At 34.2% G+C, this 25,000-nt stretch overlaps 1 protein-coding gene across 3 annotated transcripts in view; it reads right to left on the minus strand.

Moving 5' to 3' along the window:
* Positions 1 to 25,000, minus strand: part of LOC122633414 (serine/threonine-protein kinase NLK) — a 98,984-nt gene that overhangs the window by 63,654 nt on the left and 10,330 nt on the right. The window lies entirely within an intron of this gene.

Below are 25,000 nucleotides of genomic sequence, written 5' to 3' on the forward strand. Positions count from 1 at the left end.
GAGAGAGAGAGAGAGAGAGAGAGAGAGAGAGAGAGAGAAGATAGAAAATCTTTCCAGAAGGATTAAAAAGAAGAAAAAGAAAAAGAAAAAGAAAAAGGAAAGAAAAAAGAAAAACACAAGTATAAGTAAAGATTTAATAATCATTGAAGTGTTATAGAATGAAATTATCGCAGAGTACGATATAACTTGGAAAGCTAGTCCCTATAGTTAACTTCGTAATATCCCCATAGAGAGATGGATCCCCTTACCCTTTCTGAACCATCGTCAATATATCGCCGATCATATATCCATTTTGTCTGTACGCGTAGTAGAGACTATAAAGGGAAAGAGGGAAAGGGGTTTAGGGTAGTGGTGTAGTAATAGTAGTGGTAGTAGAGTAGTAATAGTAATAGTAGTAATAGTAGTAGTAGTAGTCTATAGACGTGCATCACAGCCGGCCTGCAATTAGCATATCCTGAGCGCTGCATCATGCGGGAAACCGTACACTCTGCACGTGCACACGTGCACACGTGCGTGCGTGCGTGCGTGAGTGCACTCTGCGTGTGCGTTCGCCATCACCCTGTATGTTACTCGCTCACTCTGCGTGAGATGCATAATGCATCGTCCCGCTACTGCTTTTGCTGCTCCTGCTGTTACTGCTGCTGCTGCTGCTGCTGCTGTTGCTATTGCTGTTGCTGATGTTGTTGTTGTTGTTGGAAAAGAAGAGAAGGGAGATAGAAAGAGAGAGAGACATAGAAAGAGAGACGAATAAAGAGAGAGGGAGGGAGAGAGGGAGGGAGAGAGAGAGAGAGAGAGAGAGAGAGAATGGTTAAATCGATAAAGATGAATAAAGAGCGTAGAAGAGTGAGAAAGAAAGAAAGGTGCGTGCAATGTCGTTTCACCAGATGCCAGATGAGAGAAGAATAAGAGGAGGGAAGAAGGGTAGGAGGAAGGAGGGAGGAGGGAGGAGGAGGAGGAGGAGGAGGAGGAGGAGGAGGAGGAGGAGGAGGAGGAGGAGGAAACGTTCGGATGAAACGAGGGCAAAAGTTGTATAACTCGATGAACAAAACCAGTCTAAGATCATTGTCCTTTGCGGTTATCTCTGCTTCTCTTGTACTTTCTTTCGAAATTTAACAGCATAACAGATTTAACAGTGAAGTAAAAATATGATATCGAACATTTAACGAAAAATATTGTCGCTATTGTATAAAGAGAATTTCAATAATCGTTATACCGTGTATATACGGGTACATCATTAATTATTAATCCTTCGATCGATGATAATTAATTTTGTTTGGAAATACTTCGATCGTAATATAGATTTTCTGACCATGTTTGGTATTTAACGAGGTAAAATCGAAGTTTCTCCTTGACGAGGAATTTCCAACAAAGTTCGAGTTGAGAACGTTCTTTCAACATAGTTGCAATATGGTGACAAATAATGAAAGGAAGAAAGACAAAGGAAAGATTTCTTTTCTTTTCTTTTCTTTTTGTATATTCTTTTTTTCTTCTTGAGAATGAGAGGATTAAGAAAATCCTTGATTGATTTGACTCGGATAAGCTATAAGCGTGTTAATTATTTATGTATTATTAATTCGTTCGTTCGTTATTTATCGTTATTATCTCATAAATGTCCAACAATAGCAGCAGTACGATGTGTTGTAGTAAATCAATATACCTAACTATTAAATTTTAACGCTTTATATTTTGATCATTCGTTTCATTCGTCTCGTTAACAAAACCCGCAGCGCGAGATATCATCGTTGGATTCGTGAAAATAAAATGACCCATTGGCTGGCTTGTAAACGATCGAACGAAACGCTCCCACCCAGTACCTACCTACCTACCTACCTACCTACCTACCCACCTATTCACCTACCCTACCGCTCTACCTCCTGTTAGTAACCCCTATTAAACCACGTGTATCGACGATTCATCGATAATTTAAATTCAATCTACCTTTGACAAATTTGATTTTGATCGTTTGAAGTTGATTAGTGAGATCGAATATATCTTGTAAAATATTTTGGTGTATAGGGAAGGGAACAAAATAGGAGAGGGAGAAAAAGAGAGAGAGAGAGAGAGAGAGAGGGAGGGAGAAAGAGAGAGAGAAAGAAATAGAGTGAAAAAGAAAAAGCAAAATTTACAAGGTAATTTCATTATTGACAATGTTGGAGGAGTCAAAGGTGTTGGAAAAGGCCAGTTAAACGTCCAAAGTCGGCTTGAATCTAAAGGAAGTGAAAGAAAGAGAGAAAGAGACAGAGAAAAGAGATTTAAAAAAAAATAAGAGAGAAAGAAGAAAAAGAAGAAGAAGAAGAAGAAGAAGAAGAAGAGAAAGAGAAAGAGAAAGAGAGAGAAGAGGAAGAGTGAGAGAAAGAGTACCGTCAATTCCGCTTTGTAAAATGGGTCGACTAATTACGAGGTGAAGATCGAAGAGCCTTTGTCGGTTCGTTGAGGACGAGAATAAAGAGAGACGGAGAGAGACAGACAGAGAAGTTGTGAATTAGTAAGAGAGAGAGAGAGAGAAAGAGAAAAGGGTGAGGAAAAAAAAGAAAAAAAAAAATAAAGAGTAAAGAAAGAGAAAGACAGAAGAGGTAGAAAACGGTCGTAGGAGACGACGAAACGTTGCCGTAAAGTCGCCAAGTACGATTTTATTTTTTCTTTCGTGAAAAACTGCAGCATCCACTACCCCTGCGGCTTGCTTACATCTTTCTCTCTCTTTCTCTCACTCTCAATTTCTCCTCTCCTCGTCTTTTAATACGATTCAAGCGGAGATTGTAATTACAGGGGCTTACAAATTAAATCGTTTAGCGACTCGTCGAAAGCTTCTCTCTGTCTCTCTCTCTCTCTCTCTCTCTCTCTCTCTCTCTCTCTCTCTCTCTCTCTCTCTCTCTCTCTCTTTTAATCTCCCCTTCTCTCTCTCTCTCTCTGTTTCTCTCTCGATTTCTGATCTATCGTTCTCCGCTCGGATTTACTCAGATTATTTTCCGTCTGTAGAGGAAATTTTCTGTTTTTTTCCCGTTCTCTCTTTCACTCTTTCTTTTCTTTTCTTTTCTTTTCTTTTCTTTTCTTTCTTTCTGTCTTTCTTCTTTCTCTTTTTATCTATCTCTCTTTCTATCTCACGCTCAGCATCTCTTTTTCTTTTTTTTTTCTTTTTGTTTTTTTCTATCTTCTTCTTCTTCTTTTTTTCATCTCGAGCCCATAATTTAATAACTAATTAGTCATCTTACCTTATAATTAATTAAAATCACTTTAAAGTTTTAGTAGACGATAAATAATTTCTATTGTTTTCGTTAGGAAAAATCCTTCAATGAAATTATCTTCTTTAATTTATTATTCTCTTTCATTATTACGTACTTGTATTATTATTATCATCATCATCATCATCATTAATATCGTTATTAATTATCAGATATTTATTTCTCGTCTCTCCTTTTTTATTTCGATAAATAATACAGACGATGGGAATAAAAACATTTTCTTTTCTCTTTTAAAATCGGAACGATGAAAGTGAGATAAATAAAAAATGATGGATAAGGAAAATGGCAAATTAGTAACTGGAAGTTCGAATTCGTAATTTTCGGAGGAAAAAAGATAATAAATGACCATGGCGTCTTCCTTTTCCATCTTTGTCTGTTTTTTTTTTTTTTCTTTTTGCTTTTATACCATCTACGTTTCCGTTAACGTTCGTTCTCTCTTTCTCTCTTTTTCCTCACTTACCCCTTCATCCACCCAACCCCCCAACCCTCTGTCTCTCTCTATCTCGTATGTACTCTATGTACGAGTTTCCATGACGACAAGGACACCCCGTTTAGGTAGAGGCGACATGCGCGCCCTGAAAGAACCTTCGCTTCGATCGCCACCACCCTATTCGATATTTCGATTTCTTTTCCCGCCTTGTTTCCTCTGATATTTCGAATTTTCTCTGATATTTCAAGAAAATTTCGATTGGAAAAAATAATGTGAATGAGGGAGAGAAAGAGAGATTTTTTGTTTCCAACTTGGCAAACAATTCTTCATATATTTTTATACTTATATTTTAATATTTATCTGTTTATATTTATTGAACAATATTAATATTAAATTCAATTAGCGATTTGTAATTAATTAAGATAGAAATTTCGTATTAAACGTTTTAGCATCTAGATCGTTGATATTTATCATCAGACATTTTCAGATAATTCCCGCAAAAACGAAATATCATAATTATGACATCGTTGATAGGAAAATTGATCCCATATAATTATAAACTATATATATACATACATACATACATACATACATACATATATATGTATGTATGTATATGTATGTATATAAATTATTCGTTAATTTCGTTCGTTCATATATACAAACGAACCACCACACGAGAATTTATTTAATTACGATCTAACGCACGAAAATCTCCAAGTCAATCGCAAAAATTATTTATTTCGGTATCTCTATCGTGTCGATTGTGAATTATTGGCTAAATAATAAATTTATCTTTTTATCCTCTTTCTATTTTTACTTTCCATTTTTTTTCCGTTTCTTTTCTTTTCTTTTCTTTTCTATACAATATTCTATTCCAATTCCTCCCCAACTAAAACTCCTTCTTATAAAACAGCTGACAGGTAGGAAAATTGTAGTAGAGAAATTTAGATGCAAAAAATAAATACAAACAGAATAAAAACCATAACATTTGCGGCGACGAATCGAAAGTTAAGTTTAAAATTGCATACCATCGTAATGTTTAATCCTAGAAACACTAGGAGAACCGGTTTTCTATGAGAGATGTGTGTACGTGTTTGAAAATAATGTTACCATTACTAATACTAATACTAATAGTAATACTACATCATCACACACCACTACTCTCACACTTTCCTCGTGGTTTCGTTGTATCCATCCCGCTTTCGACCACTTGTTTCGCTCGGCTCGTCAATTTCAGGAAATCCAATATTAAGTTTCCATGAAACAATTGCACCGTGAAAATACGGGTGCAATTAAAGTTGCAGAAAAGTTTTGCGATTAACGCATTATAAAATAGATACTAGAAAATATATTCTATATAATTTTATATAAATATATATGCATACTACATACTCGAGGCTTTAACATACGTATACAAACGAATGAAATAATAGTTAATAACCATACTATATACACTTTGCAACGGAGTGATTCAACTTTTCAGTAAATTACGCGAAAGGGTTGAGAGTTGTATTGAAAAGAAAAAAAAGGGGGAGAAAAAGATAAAAGAAAAAAAAAATAGAGAGAGATAATCGTTCGTTCGTTCGGAATAAAGTATCAGAATAAAGTAAAAAAAAAAAAAAAAAGATAATCGTTGGAAATTAGAAAAATCATACGCTGATTCGTAATTACGTTTAACAATTAATGATCAAAGAAATAAAGTACTCCTCGAGAGGATATCGTTCGTAATCGGCTTGAACAATTCTTCCTATCGCGTTATGGAAAAGTCGACGAGTAAATAAAAATATATAGAAAACAAGAGAGAAAGAAAAAAAGAGAGAGAAGAGAGAGAGAGAGAGAGAGAGAGAGACAGATAAATATAAAAATAGAAAAACAGAAATTTGCGAGGAAGAGTTGAAAGGATAGAAAGAGATAGATAGATAGAGAAAGAGAGAGAGAGAAATCGATAAAACGATTAAACGAAATCGAAAACTCGTGAAAGATCCTTTCGTTTTTTTCTCTCTCTCTCTCTCTTTTTCTATCATTACTTCGTAATATTTTTTTTCTTTTTTTTTTTTTTTTGGAAATAAAAATATTCATTCAACGATTTTCGAAACGATCGAAGAAAATTGAATTTGTCGATTTGACTGTATAATTCAAAGAAGACTTCGTATGCGATAATTTCTTATTCTTCGTTGTCGTCGTCGTTGTTGTCGTTGTCGTCGTCATCGTCTTCGTCGTTAGGACAGTGAGAAGAAACACACATACGAGGTACGGTTCGGGCAGGGCCGAAAGTACAAAAATAGCTACCAATGAGAACTCAGCAAGCGTCGCTTTGGCTTATTCAGGGCTATGGCCCAGGTCACCGCAGTTCGCCTTCTCCAACAACTTTAACGTTCGTCCCTTTTTCTTTTTCTTTTTCTTTTCTTTCTTTTTTTTTTCTTTTTCGAAAAGAAACGGAAAGAGAAACAGAAAGAGAGAGAGAGAGAGAGAGAAAAAGAGATAGATACAGAGAGATAGAGACAGAGAAAGAGAAAAGAGAAAGAAAAAAAGAAGGATCGTGATTTTTCGAAAGAAAATTTTTCCAGGACGACGTCTCGACGATAAAAGCTGATCGATATAATCTCGAACTCGAACGGTACTCCGATCGACTGACCCAGATAATATATAACCCGAACGTTCGATTTAATCGTCATTTAACGCAAATCATTAGATAGGATCGATTTTCGACGTTAATTAATTAATAAGTTATAATATATTCGAATGGGAGTACGAATCAGGATAGAAAGGTTTAATTTATTGTATCATCTAGATCGCTATAATATTATCGATCGATTAAATCATCGATTAAAAGATAATGTTTAAAATTATTGATCCAGCAAATTAATCGTTTAAGAAACTCGAAAATTGCCTTTCCTTGATTTACTCGAGTTGTTCGATTCAATTCGATCTTTACTATCTTCGTCGGCACGGTCCTTCTCTATTCAACATTGTTCTTCCCCAATTGACCTTGAACCTTACATCCTTAACGGAGCGCGTTGCACGCGCACCTGTACTCCGGACTCCTCTCTAATTAAAACCGACACCGGGCGTCGTTCTCCGATCTATCGTTCCTTATATTATCCATCTACAAGCTCCATTAACTTTTGCTTCATCCGGTTAATTTCGTTTCCTTCTTTTCTTATGGTTCAATGACCTTTCGAATATATCTCGAATTTTACATATATTACAAAATGCAGAAAAATAATAATAAATGATAACGTACTTCGTTTTTATTATTAAAAAAAAAAAAATAAAAATAAAAAATAAAAAAATACGATGAAATCTTGAAAAATGATTTTTAAAGAGGACCGATTGAGAGTTCGTTTTTACGACAGTTGTAAAAAAAAAAAAAAAAAAAAAGAAGAAAAAAAGAAAAGAGAAGAAAAGGATAAATAAATAAAGAAAGAAAAAGAAAGTTTTTTAGGTTTGTACTGCAGTTTTACAATCTGAAGAAGAAAAGTAGAAAAAGAAACGGAAAGAAAAGATTATTCGTCGATTATTTAAAATGACATTTGACTCTATCAAGGAACTTCACGATAACAGTATCAGAATAAATATTCTCTAATGTTTAGCGAAGAAATTTGATAAGATTTAATATAGGAACGATATAATATTCAGTCTATTTCATAGTTTGTATTTTCGAACGTAGAATGACGAATTGATTGCTCGAAGGAAGTAAAATCGATCGAGCGATACCGTATGGTCGAGCTCAGATGAAATATACGATGTAAAAGTATCAACGAGTATTTTTCTACCTGCGTTCAATCGATTTTACGATAATCCGACTTTTACGAGAGGACGTTACAGGATAGTTCCCTTTTCGCTTTAATATGTCCTTTCAAATACCTCTCGAATTATCCATTTTCTATTTTTCTTTTTCATCTACTTCTCTCTCTCTCTCTCTCTCTCTCTCTCTTTCTATTTCTCTATCTTTCTATCGGACAGTTCGACGACGTTAGGAAAACTACCGCAACTCGTCGATTAATCACGAAACACAAATATACACAGGAAGGGCTTAAAGGTTGGTATCACTGATGATAGTAAAACCAACCTGTGTTCCGCGGTTAGTTTTAGATAAACAGAGTATAAACTTCAGAAACGATAAGAATAATACGAGCATAAAATCAACATACGATTTCGAAACTACGATTTAGAAATTTCCTTGATTATTAATGAATCTCATCAAAGAAAAATATTCACGAAAATTCCAAATTAGAAATTCTATTCGTTCCAATTACAAGTACCAATTTCGTATGCGTAATAAACAATTCAAATCTGATCAATTGGAAAATTTAGAAAATTTGCAGGTGTAAGAGAAAGATACATACGTACGTACGTACGAATATACATACATGTGGAGGCTATTATCTCGAAAGAAAATAAACGAGTTTGCTGGTTGAGAAAAGGTTGCTTCGAGAATTTCAAGTGGAGTATAGCTGACTTGAGAGAGAAAAAAAAGGAAAAGACGGGAAAAAAATAAAAAAATAAAAAAGTGAGAGAGAGAAGAAAAAAAAGAGGAAGGAAGATCCTTTTGCTGAAAAACTATAAAGGAAGAAAGAGAGGTAGTAGCAGAAGTAGTAGTGTGGTAGTAGTAGTAGTAGTAGTAGTAGTAGTGGTGGTGTAGTAATGGTGTAGTAAGATGAGAAAGAAAGAGAGAAAGAAAGAGAGAAAGAAAGAGAGAAAGAGATAAAGCGAAAGGAAAGTAATACGAGGGCCAGCTGGTCCCGAAGGTAGGCTTCCGTTTTCACCACTACCTCCAGCGACTACTACCATCACTACAGTACTACTACCACTACCATCATCATCATCATCATCATCATCACCACCACCAGCTGCTCATCTTTCGCGAGGTGGCACAAAGGACTCGATCGAGTTCGAAAGGAAGTTTCCGTGCAACGTCGAACGTGGGAGGGACCACCTTCGAACCGACCACAAAAGAGGTACCACCTTTCTTGACTAGCATTCTTGGCTACCTGTGCATCGGCACGATTGCCAGGTGCTCTTCAATACCTTACCTTTTTCTTTCTATTAAGGTATGAACCCTAAGGAATTGTAGAGAAAAGAAAGAAATAAGGAAAGAGAGAGCAAGAGAAAGGAAAAGAAAGATAAATCAGATATTTATGTCCTTGCATTACCTGCGATCTAACAATAAGTCGAAGCTTCGTTTATGTCTTTACTTTTATTTGTCTAAAGGATTTCTCTATATTTCAATACGTGAAAGAGAAGAAAAGAAGGAGAGAGATGTTGAGATTGTTCATAAAATTTTAATTCTTTAGAAAATTCTTATGTCCAAGATGATTTATAAAAGAATTTCCAACGGTGTGTGTGTGTATATATATATGTATATACTTTCTAAAATAAAGTTAACAATCGTAAGATGGACCTTGTAGCTTTTCAGGTAGAAAATTACAAAATTTTGAGGATTAGAGATAATCCGAAATCTTTATTCTTCCATTACATCAACGTGATTTATGATGAAATATTATATAGAAAAGGACGTTGTATTAGTTTCTATGGTTAGAAAGTTGCCAAATTAAAAGATACGTTCGTATTTTTTGAATTCTTTTTCTTTCTTTCATTTTTTTCTTCTCTCTTCCCTTTGTAAAAGTACCTACAAAATGAAGGAAGAAAGGAGCAGTTGGGCATGAATTCGTGCGAAAATACAGTTACGCTCTCGCGAACTTTCGAAAGATAACGGGCGACCTTATCTCGAGAGGAAGACGGCCACGTGTGTTGAACGTATAGAGTATATACATGCATATATATATATATACATATATATACATATATACATATATACAAGGAGAACTCGACTGGCCATCTTGTTCTCGATTTTCCAAGATCCCAAGAGTAGGATAACGACGAGAAAGGTGGCACCTCTGCGAGTCGAAGTTAATTCAAAGTCTTCTAACTTGTTCGGTTAACAGTTCACGTATAGCTTCCTTCGAGTTAGCGGTAACCCGTCAAGATTGACAATTAACGGATCTGTCAATGGAAAATAAAATGTTTCATAATTCGAGTAGTAGGAACGTTATTAAAAAATTTATAATAAATTACTTATCGGAATTCTCTCTTTCTTTCTCTCTGTGTATTATTATCTTGTCTTATTAAAAGATTTCAAACTAAATGAAAAATTTCTCTTCGATGAAAGATGAAAAATATCTCTCTCTCTCTCTCTCTCTCTCTCTCTCTCTCTCTCTCTCTCTCTCTCTCTCTCTCTCTCTCTCTCTCTCTCGCTTGCTTGCTCGCTCGCTCACTCTCTCTCTCTCTCTCTCTTTCTTTCTAACTTGACGAGTATTTAATGAATCCGTCGGGTAGCTGAAAATTAGCCAGCGTTCCAAATCCATATCTCTTATTCAGCTAATTTAGCCTCGGGAAAATATACACACGTATATACGTATACGTATGTCTATCTATGTACATACAATGTACATGCACCGAGGACAGGAACGTTAATATCGTGCCGCGAAACATTTTCTGGAGCAACGTTTATTTAAAGCAAGATCGATTTTTCTAGCCTACCCTGCTACAGCTCTATGGAAAGAGCGAATACATTCTTCGACACTTTCTTGACTCTCTCTCTTGTATACGTACATATATATACATACATACATATCTATGTAAATGTAATACAGATTACGCGAAAGTAGGTAAAGATTATATATATATATATTTCAAAAGATTTTTTTCTTTTGCATTATAAAAAAAAAACTAGAAAAATCACTCGCTAAAAATCTCTAGATTAGCGATTGACACGAGAAAATTTCGTAGAAAAAAAAAAAAAGAAAAAGAAAGAAAGAAACTAGATTTTTGTAAATAACAAGAACAACATCAACTGCAATAACAAAATGAAAGGAAGAAAGAGAGAAAGAAGAAAGAAAAAAGAAAGAAAAGGGAGAGTTTAAGTGAATTTTATAATCCGTATGATTATTCAATACAAACATTTACACTTTCCAAGTCGACTTCTTCCGGTCTGCTTTCTTCTCTTCCTCTCCCTTCACACCTCACCCATCCCCCTTTGCCCCGCCTATCACCTCTTTATCCCAAGAGACTTCATTAGATACTACATCGAGTCTGTACCAAGTATTCTCGCTTATTAGGAAGGTTCTTGTTAGATATCTGTACAGCAGCAGACGCGACTACTGTGCTTGCCTAGCAAGAAAAAAGTGATGAGGGAGAAAAAAATAGGAAAAAAGAAAGAAAAAAAAAAAGAAACGGTAAGGGGAGAAAAAAATACATACACACAAGGCCGAGCGAGAAAAGAAACGAAAGCGAAAGGTCAGAACTTACTAAGTTATTTTCACCCCCTAATCGCCATTATCTACCCTTCAGATTATTATTGTTGTTATTATTATTGTTATTATTATTGTTATTATTATACTTTTTTATCTTAACAGGAACTCGTACAATTTTTATTACTTTCATTCTTATTCGATTTTTATATCCTTACTATTTCGATCATTTACTTTATCGAAGTTGTAATTGTTATTTGACGATTAGAATCTTTCTCTCTTTCTCTCTAAGCACCCAAATCGTATATAATAAAATGTTGTTTCTTATAGTCGCGATTGTATTTATATCTTTTTTATTACACATCCAAATATTTATATAAAATATTTCTATGAAAACGAATCTTAGATATAAAAAAAAAAAAAAATTGCCATACCATATTCGAATTAAAAATGTTCTCTCGTTCTAATCAATGAGAGATAAACAAAAAAAAATACACATTTTCTTATCAAAAAAAAAAAAATAATAATAATAATAATAATAATAATAATAATAATAATTGAAAATGCAACACTTTACTAGACAGTAATCACTTCGTACAATAATATTCCCTTTATGATTCTACAAAAATAAATTCCTTCCATTAACAGATAGACGTACTTAAACAAACAAACTGTATAATCCAATTTCATCATATTTGAAATGACCAATCGCTCGGAATAATAATTCAAAAAGCCGCGCGTATATACAATGATTATCTATAATCCCATATTAAGATGCAACTTTTTTTCAAAATACTTATCGCACGATGTACAAGTACCATCCAAAAAAAAAAAAAAAAGAAGAAGAAGAAAGAAAGAAAGAAACGTGGAAAGAAAAAAAAAAAAAAAATAGGAAAGATCGATTAAATCCTCGTGCACGTCGAACGTTGAGGAAAAAACGTAATCGAATCGAGGATTATCGATGGAAAAGAGTGAAAGTTGTTTATTGCCGTTAATGTACGCTTTTCTACGCTCAATGCATATATATTCAAGAAACGAAGGTTCGTTCAATGAAAAAGCTTTTCACTTGATACACGTAGGTGCTGCTGCTGCTGTTGTTATTGCTGCTGCTGCTTTGCTGGCTACGAGAATCGATTGCGTTTCGATTCTTTTTTCTGCCCCCCCCCCCTCTCTCTCTCTCTCTTTCTCTGTTCATTCTCGCCCACAAGTTTCGAACGTCGATCGTGAGAAAATCACGATTGTAAATACATCCTCGTTGTTTGCGTGTGTGCATGTATGTGTACATATATATACATACCCTACACGTTTAGAATACCTACACAAAGAGTGCATATATATATATATACATATACATACATACAAATATACACACATCTCGTTTACTCCCCTCTCTACCCTTTTGGGCTTTACTCCAACATTTACGACGTGGGAATGCGTCCACCGACTGACTGACAACGCGCTTTCGTAAAAGCACTATTGTCATCGAAAACTATTGTCAAGTATGTGATTATTATTATTATTATTGTTGTTGTTGTTGTTATTATTAAACTATTATAATATTACTATTATATAACGAAACGCAGCCCATTCATTTCAATCGTGAGTAAAACGTTAACCTTTCGCGACCTTCGATGACATAACACAGTCGTGAAAAGATTCCAAATGTTTTAATACTTTTACAATGGAATTGTTTGTTCTCTTTTTTTCTGTTTTTTTTTTCCTTTCTTTTTCTTCTTTTTTTTTTTGCTTGAAATGCCTAAACAAAAATTATTGTTAAGGCATTCTGAAGTTGTAATATAATTTAGTCCATCGCACGTATACGTGTATGCGTATGAATGTACGACTTCGAAATTACACGGATTTTTGGTAGGATTAATCATTTAAAAATACCGATATTTGAATTAAAAAAAAAAAAAGAAGAAATAAAATAAAATAAAATAAATCCAATATAATAGAAATTTTTTAACGATACGTTTTCGAACTGCGAATACAGGGCGAATAAATTTCAAATGATTTTAAAGATTCTTCAGATTTTTTAAATTAATCCTTTTTTTTTTTTTTTTTTTTTTTTTTTTACTACGAACCTAAGAGAGGTACTTTTAATTTGTGCAATTTGTTTTTTATAATACAAATAAATGACTTATCCGATAACAATTAATATTTATAATTCATGTCAGATTCGAAAATAGAATCAATATTTATTGTACACACGATGAGCATTTAACGTTAAAACGTTTATATATTAAGTACTTGTTATACTCTTCTCTTTACAATTCTCTTTTAGAATTAAATGAATAGTATGAATTCAGGATTACGTTTATAACAAACGCATTACTCTTTTCTTAATCTTTTTCCAATAAGATCGTTCGACTTTCTAAAAAGAGCTCTGTGTGCTCTCTCTTTCTCTATCTTCTCAATTCTTTTTTTTTTTTTTTTTATTTAACATAGATGAAGAAGGATCAAGAGGATCATCGTAAAGAAAATCAAATAGCGATTTTTATTAGATCCTAATATTTGTTGCAAAAAATTTCAATGCATACGATAAAGAAAATGCATGTACCTGCCTTGTTGCACATGCATGCATTGTGTAGGAGGAAAGAAGAAAAAGAAAAAAAAAATTGCGAGGAGAGCAGAAAAAAAAAAGAGAATACGTTCGTATAAAAATTGTGAAAACTATCCTCGAAAGAGGAATCTCTATGAAATTTATCTTTTATGTATTACAATGTCTACTCAGAATTTTATATAAGAAACTCCTTTTAAATACATAAATACAAAAGTCACAGAGTTAACTCGTTGTTGTCGCCAAGTATCTCTTGCTTTTCTTCTTCTTATTACTATTAAACGTCTGTATCTAATATTTCATAGAGAGAGAGAGAGAGAGAGAGAGAGAGAGAGAGAGAGAGAGAGAGAGAGAGAGAGAGAGAGAGAGAGAGAGAGAGAGAGAGATACAGAGAGAAAGAGAGAAGTTTATATAAATTATATATATATATGTATGTATATGGAATATTTTCATATTTATGAGAATAGTGAAAAATGTAAGGGAGCAAAAGTATACATGAATCAGTGTCTAAACGCACTCGATTATCCTTTACTTCAATATGAGCTGGATCAAACGTTACTATAAATGAATCTTAAAAATCGATTTTACCCTACCACGAGGACTTTCTAGAACTAACACTTTCTTTCAGTATTGTAAAACTGCAACAAGAAGTTTACAAACTTCAATCGCAACCTAGAAACTTTCCGACATGACCTGTATATACTAAGCGGTCTACGATTTGACGAACAAATATAGAATTAAATCAATTCTCAAAAAAAAAAAAAAAAAGATAAATACAATACAATAAAGAAGTAAATAAAAAATAACGATAAAAGAAATAAAAACAGAACGAGAAAAAAAATAGAAAAAAAAAAAAAGGAAGAACAAGAACAGAAAGAAGATATAAAGAAATCTTCAAAGAAAGAAATCAATTTTTTTCGGAAACACAACAATCGAATAATTCCCTATAAAGAATAAACGTCGAATATCCTATACGCACATATACATATTCTATATATATATGTACGTGTATCTAAACTCGTAGTCGAAAGGAACTAACACGGAGCGAAAAACCGATAAAATGCTTTTGGAGCTTAGCAAAGGCAAAATGTCGCGAACGAGTGTAATGCTGCTCGTACAAAAGTCGGAATGGATCGTGGATTAACCGATGTTACGATTGAGTATTTGCTGCATGATAAGAGAGAGAGAGAGAGAGAAAGAGAAAGAGAAAGAGAAAGAGAGAGAGAGCAAGAGATATAGTAGTGGGAGGATTGAGAGGGTGGGAGTTAGGGTTGGGGTGGTAGAGATTGCGAGAGAAGGAAGCATACGCGGTAGACGATCATTAAGGGACTTCTAATTGAACGTACGTTTCAATTAAGGTTTAACACTGTGGTAGAAAAGCAGAGTCCTAGGCTTGGCCAACGTGAACCATAGAGGGCCAAGAGGGTCCATGGTTTACCTCCTCCTCCTCCTCCTCTTCCTCTTCCTCCTCCTCTCTTTGGTGAGACCATAAACACTCTCCGGTTACACCGTTCTACCCTTTACACACTCCCATCCCCGGATTATCATTCTTCATCCCTTCCCTTTCACCCACTATACCCCCCATCTACTAATACCATCTACTCCAAGGTATATTTTGGTTGGTTCGCATTAAACTACCCAACAGGTCTCTGTTATTGCTTTTGATTTATTCAGATGTGTGTGTATGTATATATATTTATATGTATATATATATATGTACATATACGTATGTACATATACGCATTAACATCCCGATTGGGCTGTTACATTTTCGAGCAAAGTTATTGTTCAAAATTGTTCATTCCTCGGTTATTCTTTTGTCTTCAATTTTTGGAAAAGAGAGAAAAAGAGAAAGAAGAGAGAGAGAGAGAGAGAGAGAGAGAGAGAGAGAGAGAGAGAAAATCGATACATTAACTCGAAGCTCAAACTCGCGGATATTCTCTCGCAATCGTTCTAAAGCGTTCCAATTCCAAAGAAACAAACGCAATGTTTCTCGTTGTTCAATTCCTCGTCAGTTTTTCCACGTTTTATCGTATAATAAAAAGAAAAAGAAAAAGGAATAAATAGAAGAGAGAGAGAGAGGGGGGGGGAAGGAAAAGAAAAAGAAAAAGGAAGGCATACATATGTAAAAGTACAGGATTGAAAAGAAGATTGAAGATTTTCTTCCACGTGATTTCGTTTCTATGTGATTTTTAAGATAACATCTATTTGATCGATCGATCGATCAATCGATCGATCTCGATATTTTTCAAGACTTTTGAAGATAATTTTTATTTATTTTTATCGATTTAGAGAGATATAGAATAAACTTAGATTCACATATAACATTATCATTCATTTAGTTACGTAAATTTATTCATGCGAGTACGTATATTTATTTATCGAAATAATAATAAATATCTGACGTTTCATTGATATAATATTTATAATCATGGATCAATGAAAGAAATCATTTTTGGCTTTGCTCGATATATCTTCTAAATGGATATAACCGTACGTGGTTATAGGCTGATAATTTTTTTTTCTCTTCTTTTTCTCTTTTCTAAGAGACTTTTTCCCTATTAATCTCAATGCAATGCACTTTGATAAATATTTTTCTTGATTTAGTTGATGTATAGCCGTATGAACCACCGCGTTGGATGATTCGCATTTATTCATCCGCACGTATATGCTAATGAATGTTGAGATAAACGATCGATTTTTCTCCTACTCTTTTCTTTGCTTTTCTCTTCCTCTTTTATCTTTCTCTTCTCTCTCTCTCTCTCTCTCTTCTTTTTTCTTTTTTTTTTATAACCATATGGATTACCTTCGTAATGTTATTAAAAGTTCGTGGAATTAAGGAAAGAAAAAAATTGATAAAAAAAAGAGTAAGAGAGAGAGAGAGAGAGAGAGAGAGAGAGAGAGAGAGAGAGAGAGAGAGAGAAATGGGTAATCCACGTTTTCAGATCTAACAATAACTGATAATGATCCAATAGCGAATTTACTAGATGATTGGACTGCATTGTTAGTTCTAAACTATCAACGTAATACCTGATAATCATAGAAAATTAGATCAGATTATATACGTATATGTCTAATTCTTTATTGATTTTTTCATATCAATCCTGAAGATATAATAAAGTTTCTCTTAGTAAACGTGTAAAAATGAACAAACAAATCTTACATACATACATGCATATATACAAATAATACGTAAGATAGTCAATAATAATTCATTTTAGAAACAATACTGTGTTAACAAATTTGTGGTGATGTCTAAAGGAGGAAGTTTGTAGCAATCGATAGAGAGAACGTGTTGTAACAACGGTATAGTAACGTTCGGTTAGAATAGCTCGTGTCTCCTGATCCTTCGTGGAAACACACACGCACACGCATACGCATATACGTGTGCTAGTACGTAGATAGATAGACAGACAGATAGGTAGGTAGGTAGGTAGGTAGGTAGGTAGGTAGGTAGGTAGGTAGGTAGGTAGGTAGAAGAGTAGGTAGGTAGGTAGGTAGGTAGGTAGGTAGGTAGGTAGATAGGTAGGATTCTATAGGACACACGCTTGGGACGGGACCTTTGATTACCAATTAGGCGCATTATGCACCTGTGATTATCTGGCTAGCGGATCTCAGACTGTGGCCAGGAGTTGCACACCACATGGAAACTGTCTCATGTCTCGATACGGAACGTTACAAACGCCAATATTAGCACGACGCGATATATATTCCCGAAACCATAGACGGACGATTACACTAGACACAACAGACGACAAACCAAACTACCCATTAAAATCTTTCATCATTATTACCCTAATTCCTTCTATGGGGGAATGGGGAAGGGGGTAACGATCGAATTACTGATAATTAACTTTACTTCGTTTACATCCCTCCTTGCTCTCTCTCTCTCTCTCTCTCTCTCTCTCTCTCTCTCTCTCTCTCTCTCTCTCTCTCTCTCTCTCTCTCTCTCTCTCTATCTCTACCTCTAATAGGTCACGTAGATCACCTACGACTGCAGCTTCTAATCGTCTAAACTACTTGCAAATTTTTTTCCCCTTCTACGTACCTACTTTATACACGCGCGTTATCGAAAGATTTCTTTTAAAAATAGATAAGAAAAAGATGAGAAAAGAAATAAATAAATGAATGAATAAATAAACAAAAGAGAGAGAGAGAGAGAGAGAGAGAGAGAGAGAGAGAGAGATTTTCGGCGAACAACGAGAAAATAAATGTTTTAAGTCGAGGCTTTATACTCGAAACAATGTTAGGTACCTATCGATTTCAATTGCATCCGACTGCGAAACTGCAATTTTTACTGGCAATTCGAATGGATATAGACGAAAGTGGAATGGAATTACAAATTGAGCGTACGTAACGTGTATTGTAAAAAAAAAAAAGAGAGAGTGAGGGAGAGAGAAAACAAAAAAATAAATAAAGAAATAAATCACTTAAGAAAAATCGTTTCCAAAAATTGGAAAAAAGTTTAAGCGAAGTTTCGTGTTCGATTGCAATCGAATGCAACTATGCAACTGCAATGCTTTGTTTGCAATCGAGATAAGATGACGCAAGTTTTCTTACAAGAAACAAAAAAAGAAAAGAAAAAGAGGAAAAAAGAAGTAGCGTGAATTCCAATGACGTAAATCGTAAAGAAAAAAAAATGAAAAAAAAAAATGTATCTTCTGATTGGTGAAACGGAAATCAAATATCGTGTCGTCGTTGTCGTCTTCGGCGTCGTCGTCGTCTTCGGCGTCGTCGTCGGCGTCGGCTCGTTACGCCGTCGGCGTCGCGACGCTCATCGATTCGAGGGACCCCGCCCCTTCCTACGAAGCTAACCTCCAGTGACGTCACTGGTGCCCTAGCACCCCTTATCGCTGGCGCTCCTACGAATCGCGGTAGTGCCGTAGCCCAGACACGTATCGAAATCTTTAAATGCCCTATTCCATCTTTACTTTATAATTTTTTATTTTTTAATTTAATTTAATTTAATTTTTTATTTTGCAAAGAACAACAATTGCGATGTTTCAATAAATTCTAACATACGCATTCGTAAAAACAAATTGTTTTGTATGTATGTATGTATGTATGTATGTATGTATGTATGTATGTATGTATGTATGTATGTATGTATGTATATTTTTTTTTCAGTTTTCAGAGTTTTAATATCCGTATTATCGTAGGTACGAAAGGCACAGTAATTAATCGAACATATCTATCGCCATTTTGTGTTCTATCAACTTTAAACTCGACGTGCAAGCTGACACGTCGGTAGAACGATTAAAAACTTTGATCTGCATTTTGCTCGATGCAGGGTGACTCAGCAGAGTCAGCTTGCATCTCGACTGTCTTTATTCTGTTTCTTTTTTCTTCTTTTTCATTCTTTTTTTTTTTTTCTATTATAACAAAAATAGGACAACGTTACGCGATATATGCAAGGTCTACCATAATTTTATAATAACAGTTCGGCCATCTCTTTTATGACGATAATATAATACAATAATATGAATAATGGATAGTGAATGGACAGGAGCGATAATTAAGAAGAAAAGCAAAAATAAATAAAAGGATCAATAAACGATAAATAAATAAATAAATAAATAAATAAATAAATAAATAAATAAATAAATAAAAAAATTATATGAACGAAAACACGGGTTTATAGAAGCGACTAAACCTGGGACATTTTCGCACGAATGAACTTCATTGAACCGGCATTCGAATTAACGTACGATTTACAGATAGATTTGTATTTACGAGTGCGTTCGTCCATGGAATGAAAGGGTGAGAGAGAAAGAGAAAGAGAGAAAGAGAGAGTACGATCGATAAAACGTAGGCAAAATCGTGGAAAAGCAGTTAATCGTGGCTATACGAAACCTCGCAAATGAAGAATCTCGATCATACGTCATCGTTGCACGAGAACGAATGACAGCTTCGGAATCGTCATAACTTTTCGTCGAACGATCTGTCGATGGTTTTTACGGTGCATCGAGATTCACCGATTTTCTTTTATTTGTATTAATATTTCTTGTTTTTCGAAGCTTTTGTCTTTTTATTTATTTATTTATTTATTTATACTTTTATATATATATATATATATATATATATATATATATATATAAAATCGTCACACTCTTTCCATTTGTCATACAAACTGAATTCGTTTTTCAAAAAGATATTAAATCGACCCCATACCTCGTACCCTCTACTTTTTCACCCCCATAGAAAATTTACTATCGCGCCATGTACTTTCCAATAAAAAATTAAAACATTCCATCGAATGAAACACAGTTATATTCTCGATTAACGACGTTTAAAATTTTCAAACAATAGGTGAAATTATCGCGAATCTCGACGGTATAAATAACGAACGATTAAAACATAAAATAACGTTAAAAGAGAGAGAGAGGGGGGGGGGGGGGAAAGAAAGAAAGAAAAAATTAAAAAGATCTCTGTTTTTGGCGATACGAATTATATAGGAAATTTTTTAATAGAAAAATCATTTTGTACGTCTTGTGAAAAATAACGAACGACTGAACGTTCGAATTTTCGTTAGACGACAAAAATCTCTACGGATATATATATATATATATATATGATCTACACGAAAAGATATAGGAATAAATTAAACATTGATCTCATTATCTTTTCTAATCTTTCTTTTCTTTTTCTATTTTCCTATACTTTTTTTTTTCCATTCGAAGAGAAGATCTTCTCAAGGATCATAGAACAAAGCAGATAGAATACATAGACGCCTATAATGTAAGCTGAACGTATGATTCATGGTCCACAAGGCTCGGATATGCTCGGCTAATGGACAATGCTTATGGTTAATAATCTGTCGGTGGGCAAAGGAGATTCTACGAGAATGGATATATGAGGTGAAGTCCAGTGAAACAAGGGCAAGGGGAGAAGAGGTACGGTACAGTACGGTACGGTACGGTACGATACGGTACGGTACAGGACAGGACAGGACAGACAGAGGGAAAGAAAGAGATAGATAGATAGATAGATAGATAGATAGGCATAGCATAGATATAAAGAGAGACAGTATGTGTATGGATATATATGTGTATGTGAGAGAGAAAGAGAGAGAGAGAGAGAGAGAGAGAGAGAGAGAGAGAGAGAGAGAGAGAGTTTGGTGAATTACGTTGCATCGAGCTAGGATGTGCGCGCGCAAATAGAGCAGAGACCGTAGATACGTATGCAGCTACATACGTAATAGCATGCATACTATTACCGATGCAGAGAGAACCACCGATAGACGTGTCACCTAACAGTTCTGTCCAAGTCTGATGCACGCTTGATCGAGAATTTACACAGGTCTAACTCTACCTCACCGTAACCTCGAAATAGCAAAATGAATCGGAATAGAAAAAACTTCAAAGACTATTTGTCCTCGAGAGAAAGAGTGATAGAGAAAGAGTGATAGAGAAAGAGAAAGAGAGAGAGAGAGAGAGAGAGAGAGAGAGAGAGAGAGAAAGACGAATAATAATCCATCGAAGTAAATGCGTACGTACGTACGTACGTATGTATGTATGAAGATCCATCTATCAATCCGTGTTAGTTTTCAACAAATAATATAATGAGTGCAGATAAAAGTATGATCAAAAGAAAAAAAGAGAGAAAGAAAAAAACAACAAAAAAAGAAGGAGAGAAGAAGAAAAAACTAAAAAAAAAAAAAAAAGAAAAAAGAAGAAGAAAAAAAAGAAATATTATATTGATAGGGGAAAGCTCCGTGGCAACTCATACCAATATCGTACACATTGGCTAACAAATGAATTGCAAATTGGGCTGTCCTGTGTTCATAACGGTATATCGCTGTATTACAACCCGTATAATGTGCGTATACACCTACTCCAGAGACGCAGGATTAACGTAATAATCGATGCATTCTCTTGCATTTCGATTCTCGCTTGATTTAACTCGTTTTAACGATATACAACTACATCGACTTTGGGAAAATTTGTTCGAATCTCTGAAAACGCGGGTTCGGTGACCCTCTTATTTTCTCTCTCTCTCTCTCTCTCTCTCTCTCTCTCTCTCTCTCTCTCTCTCTCTCTCTCTCTCTCTCTCTCTCTCTTCTTCTTCTTCTTTCATTTCCATCAGTCTTTCTCTCTCTTTCTCTGTTTCTATGTACAGTTCGATTTCTCTGGTAGGAAATAAAATATTGACGGGTAACGTGGCCACCTCTCGAAACCGATAAATTATTGCGGATGATCGTTGTATCGATAAATGCCATTGTTACAAGCCGTGTTTGTAATAATTTATTGGCTCGTTAACAACCACTCTTCGTTTGCTAATAATAATCGATCTTTCGATTACTTTAAATTACAAAATTTGCAGTTATATAGGAGAACCGTAATATACCGATGACCCTCATGGGAAGTAATACAAATATTTTCGCAATAAATTCTAAAGAGAGAAAGAGAGAGAGAGAGTTTCATTCTTAATGAAAAATATTTACCTTTGATTTTCATCATTTATTTAACATCATTTTGATCAATTAATAATTAATTAGGCGCACTCGAAGTATTTGTATTTTCCTTCGAAAAGAAAAACTAATAATAATAATAATAATAATAATAATAATAATAATAATAATAATAATAATAATAATAATAATAATGCAAATGAAATTTAATTATTAATAAAACAACGTTTAAAGTAAAAAATTTGTGAGTTTGTGCGTGCGCTTGTGATACGCGTATGCGTGTGCGACGACGAATAAATCGATATTTCCCGTGTTTGATTTTTATGAGAAAATTGGATAAATTTATCCGATGGTTTAGGCATAGATAGGAAGCAAAGCCATTCGACTCGGTTGCTTGACGAGGAGACAGTAACGGGCTAATAGTAATTTGCAATATCCGCGCCGGTTTTAGTCGCTTCCGCGATAAACGAATTAATGCATATGGAGGCTGCGCATGCGCGCACACAAGCGTTACGCGACGATGATAAAGGAATTAAATTGTCACCGGCTGGAATATGCAAGCTCGCTCGAGCGTAACCGAATGCTATATGTGCATCGTGCAAGAAATTCTTACATACATATAATACGTGTGTGTATCGTAGACAGAAAGATATAATATAAACATTTCTGGTAAATTAATAATTTATGAATGAAAATAAAACATTAATACAATCATTATTTATCAAACGTATCGATCTACGATTTTTCTATAAATAAATGTGTGTGTATTTTTTTTTTTTTTTGTTGTAAAAATTTAATTACAATGAATAACAAATATTAGAATTAAGCTCGCGGAATCGTGGGTTTGTTACGATTGATTCTGCAAATATTATATATATTACTATTATCGTTATTATTTTTTTATTGTTACCATTATTATCTATCTCATCTATATGAAACGCGACACCTGAAAGTATTAACACATAGAAAGAAATAGAGAGAGAGAGAGAGAGAGAAGATCGCAAACTCTTTGACCTTGTCTCAAGATGCATCTTTAACTTTCTTCCAATGATATCTCCAGGGTCATAAATCCAAACTATCCTAGTATGTTGCACTCTGTAAAGTTATCAAAACATCCTCCTCTTCTTACTACTACTACTACTACTACTACTACTACTACTACTACTACTACTACTAATACTACTACTATTACTACTACTACTATTACTATTAGTCGCTTAGATATCAACGAACCGAAAAAATCTTCAAAGTTAGGAAGAAAAGGAAAAAAGCAAGAAAAGTAAAGAAAAGAAAAAGAAAAAAAAATGTTATCTCGGTAAAATAAAAAAGGGACCGTACGATACGTACGATAAGAAAGATAGACAGAGAAAAATTGTATCTTCCTGTATGTAACCAAACGAAACTACCTTGAGTACTCACGACTACGACGACGAGCCTTCGTAACAGTCAAGCTACAGCAATGTAAGTAGCTGTACAAGCACTTCGTAATCAGGGCCATTGACTTTTCGAAAGTACACGAGCTACATGGGACCTTCTCCTCTTCTCTCTCTATCTCTATCTCCCTTTCTTTCTGAGTACCATGATAACTACTCTTGTAAACTGAGTAGTGATTCTACTGTTTCTTTTTTTTGTGTCCCTTCAATCTACTCTCTTCTTAAAAATCAGCTCAGATATCCTTTGATCCGAGGACACGAATAAATTCTCCATCAATTTTAAACCGAAACGAACGGGTGTATCCCATTCGCACGTTAATTAAAAAAGATATATACGAGTCGAAAAAAAAAAAAAATAAGAGAAAAAAACAAAAATAATAAAACGATGAAAATATGATTTAATTGCACCACCTTCTTCTTAAAATCGACTTAGACTTAGATACTCTTCGATTCGAAGCAATTAAAATATAGTTGGGCTTGCACAATTGTCATATCGATTATCGATACAAATATGTTGTGAGAATAAAAAATAAAAATAAATAAAAAAAAAAAATCTTTCCAAAACTAGTCCCGAACTTTTTTATTTCTTTGTACGAATTTTGAACCGAACAATCGAACTCGTCGCGTCGTGTGTTAATAAAAAAATTGTATAGGACTAGAATAGAAAAAGAGAAAAGAAAATAAAAAAGAAAGAAAGAAAGAAAGAAAGAAAAGAAAAGAAAAGAAAAGAAAGAAAGAAAAGAAAGATTGGATCATTGAACTCTCGAAATGCAACGAAGCGATACTCTCGCGTATTTCGCGAGATTACCTGTATACCTATAATAAAGAGAGCGGTGGAACGATTGATCCGTAAAAGGTTAAAACGTTTAAAAGAGGAAGAGAAGAGACGTAAAGAGGAGAGAAGATGCGACTCGGTGGAGAAGAATAAAGAACGAAGCAACGAAGAAGGGCAGTGGCCGTCACGGTATTGCTCCCAACGCGGCTCCTTTTTCCCTCGCTATATAAATCGTATATACCTACATACATATATACATACATACATATATATATATATAAAAACGTGTGTGTGTGTATGTATATTATGGGTACGCGTACATATATATCTATATGCGTTCGTAAATATATAGGGTGGATCAAATAAAGTAGTGTTACAAGCTGTTTGCATTTAAATTATCGGATTTTGAATTTGTATTTCTAAATCGAACGAACGTAATCCCCGATTCTTTAATTGATTCGAAAAAAAAAAAAAAAATGTTTAGTCTCAGATGATCGTTCGAATATTATGTTTTTTTTTTCCTTTTTTTTTTTTAAGTTGCGCATTCCTCGAGAAAATATGACAAATCTTCTTCTTCTTCTTCTTCTTTTTTGACTTGGAACGAAGTAAATTATTTTATCCGCCGAGTAATTAGTGTCTTATGTTTTAATTGAATAGAAAGAAAAGAAGGAAAAAAAGAATTTGACTCGCTATCTCTCACGACTTGGAAGAAGAGCTTGTAATACTTTATTTGGGCCACGCTATATATAAATATATTGCATATTGCACTGGGGCAGTACAAACGTATGTATATAGGTATGTAGGTACGTAAGTATGTATGTACGTATATATATATATATATATATATATATATATATATATATTAGCAACATACATATTCTACCACAATTTTCTTGG

This window comes from Vespula pensylvanica, chromosome 12 (genome assembly GCF_014466175.1).
Source record: "Vespula pensylvanica isolate Volc-1 chromosome 12, ASM1446617v1, whole genome shotgun sequence".
NCBI lineage: Eukaryota > Metazoa > Arthropoda > Insecta > Hymenoptera > Vespidae > Vespula > Vespula pensylvanica.